The sequence below is a fragment of the Physeter macrocephalus genome, chromosome 7 (assembly GCF_002837175.3).
Source record: "Physeter macrocephalus isolate SW-GA chromosome 7, ASM283717v5, whole genome shotgun sequence".
NCBI classification, from domain to species: domain Eukaryota; kingdom Metazoa; phylum Chordata; class Mammalia; order Artiodactyla; family Physeteridae; genus Physeter; species Physeter macrocephalus.
In genome coordinates, this window is record NC_041220.1 from 109,101,667 (window position 1) to 109,104,441 (window position 2,775).

Genomic DNA, 2,775 nt, shown 5'->3' on the forward strand with positions numbered 1-2,775 from the left:
TCTATATTTCTGTTTCTGTGCCAGTACCATACTGTCTTGATTACTGTAGCTTTGTGGTATAGTTTGAAGCTGGGGAGCCTGATTCCTCCAACTCTGTTTTTCTTTCTCAAGATTGCTTTGGCTATTAAGGGTGTTTTGTGTTTTCATACGAATTGTAAAGTTTTTTGTTCTAATTCTGTGAAGAATGACATTGGTAGTTTGATAGAGATTGCATTGAATCTGTAGATTGCTTTGGATAGTATAGTCATTTTCACAATATTGATTCTTCCAATCCAGGAACATGCTATATTTCTCCATCTGTTTATGTCATTTTTGATTTCTTTCATCAGTGTTTTATAGTTTTATTTTGTATCCTGCAACCTTACCAAATTCATTGATTAGTTCTAGTAGTTTTCTAGTGGCATCTTTAGGATTTTCTATGTATAGTATCATGTCATCGGCAAACAGACAGTTTTACTTCTTCTTTTCCAATTTGTATTCCTTTTATTTCTTTTTCTTGTCTTATTGCTGGCTAGGACTTCAATAACTATGTCAAATAAGAGTGGTGAGAGTGGACATCCTTGTCTTGTTCCTGATCTTAGTGGATATGCTTTCAGTTTTTCACCATTGAATATGATGCTTGCTGTGGGTTTGTCAATATATAGCCTTTATTATGTTGAGGTAGGTTCCCTCTATGCCCATTTTTTGGAGAGTTTTTATCATAACTGGGTGTTGAATTTTGGCAAAAGCTTTTTCTGCATCTATTGAGATGATCATATGGTTTTTATTCCTTAATTTCTTAATATGGTGTATCACATTGATTTGTGTATATTGAAGAATCCTTGCATCCCTGGGATAAATCCCACTTGATCATGGTGTATGATCCTTTTAATGTGCTGTTGGATTCTGTTTGCTAGTATTCTGTTGAGGATTTTTGCATCTATGTTCATCAGTGATATTAGTCTGTAATTTTCTTTTTTTGTGATATCTTTTTCTGGTTTTGGTATCAGGGTGATGGTGGCTTCGTGAATGAATTTGGGAGTGTTTCTTCCTCTGTAATTTTTTGGAAGGGTTTGAGAAGGATCGGTGTTAGGTCTTCTCTAAAGGTTTCATAGAATTCGCCTGTGAAGCCATGTGGTCCTAGACTTTTGTTTGTTGGAAGATTTTTAATTACGGTTTCAATTTCATTACTTATGATAAGTCTGTTTATATTTTCTAATTCTTCCTGGTTCAGTATTGGAAAATTGTACCTTTCCAAGAGTTTGTCCATTTTTTCGTGGTTGTCCATTTTTTTGGCATAGAGTTGTTTGTAGTAGTCTGTAGTAGTTTTGGCATGTAGTTGTTTGTATTTCTGCAGTGCCAGTTGTGATTTCTCCTTTTTCATTTCTAATTTTATTGATTTGCGTCCTCTCCTATTTTTTTTTTTTTTGATGAGTGTGGCTAAGAATTTATCAATTTTGTTTATCTTCTCAAAGAACCAGCTGTTAGTTTAATTGATCTTTGCTATTGTTTTCTTAATTTCTATCTCATTTATTTCTGCTCTGATCTTTATGGTTTCTTTCCTTTTACTGACTTTGGGTTTTATTTGTTCTTCTTTCTCTAGTTGTTTTAAGTGTGGGGTTAGATTGTTTATTTGAGATTTTTCTTGTTCCTTGAGGTGAGATTGTGTTGCTCTAAACTTCCCTCTTAGAACTGCTTTTGCTGCGTCCCGTAGGTTTTGGGTTGTCATGTTTTCATTGTCTTTTGTTTCTATGTATTCTTAAATTTCTTCTCTGATTTCTTCTATGATCTCTTGGTTATTAGGTAGCGCACTGTTTAGCCTCCATGTATTTGTGTTTTTTACAGTTTTTTTTTACTGTAATTGATTTCCAATCTCATAGCGTTGCGGTCAGAAAAGATGCTTGATATGATTTCAATTTTCTTAAACTTTCTGAGGCTTGATTTGTGACCCAAGATGTTATCTATCCTGGAGAGTGTTCCATGTGCACTTGAGACTCCTATGTTGGGTGCATAAACATTTATAATTGTTATATCTTCTTCTTGGACTGATCCTTTGACCATTATGTAGTGTCCCTCCTTATCTCTTGTAACAATCTTTACTTTAAAGTCTATTTTATCTGATACGAGTATTGTTACTCCACCTTTCTTTGGATTTCCATTTGCATGGAATATCTTTTTCCATCCCTTCACTTTCAGTCTGTATGTGTCACTAGGTCTGAAGTGGGTCTCCTATAGACAGCATATATATGGGTCTTGTTTTTGTGTCCATTCAGCCAGTCTGTTTCTTTTGGTTGGGGCATTTAATCCAGTTACATTCAAGGTTATTATTGATATGTATGTTCCTATTACCACTTTCCTAATTGTTTTGGGTTTGTTTTTGTGGGTCTTTTTCTTCTCTTGTGTTTCCCGCCTAGAGAAGTTTCTTTAGCATTTGTTGTAAAGCTGGTTTGGTAGTGCTGAATTCTCTTAGCTTTTGCTTGTCTGTAAAGCTTTTGACTTCCTCATCGAATCTGAATGAGATCCTTTCTGGGTAGAGTAATCTTGGTTGTAGGTTTTTGTCTTTCATCACTTTACGTATATCCTGTCACTTCCTTCTGGCTTGCAGAGGTTCGCCGAAAATTCAGCTGATAACCTTATGGGGGTTCCTTGGTATGTTATTTTTTTGTTTTTCCCTTGCTGCTTTTAATATGTTTTCTTTGAATTTAATTTTTGTTAGTTTGATTAATATGTGTCTTGGTGTGTTTTTCCTAGGGTTTATCCTGTATGAGACTCTCTGTGCTTCCTGGACTTGGGTGA

The 2,775-nt window shown here is 34.8% G+C and overlaps 1 long non-coding RNA gene across 3 annotated transcripts in view; it reads left to right on the top strand.

The window, feature by feature from the left end:
- Positions 1 to 2,775, top strand: part of LOC112063779 (uncharacterized) — a 485,693-nt gene that overhangs the window by 214,563 nt on the left and 268,355 nt on the right. For all 3 annotated transcript variants that reach the window (XR_002891168.2, XR_008617857.1, XR_008617858.1), the window contains exon 3: positions 2,731 to 2,771. This is a non-coding gene — a long non-coding RNA (uncharacterized lncRNA). The remainder of the gene's footprint in view (positions 1 to 2,730; positions 2,772 to 2,775) is intronic.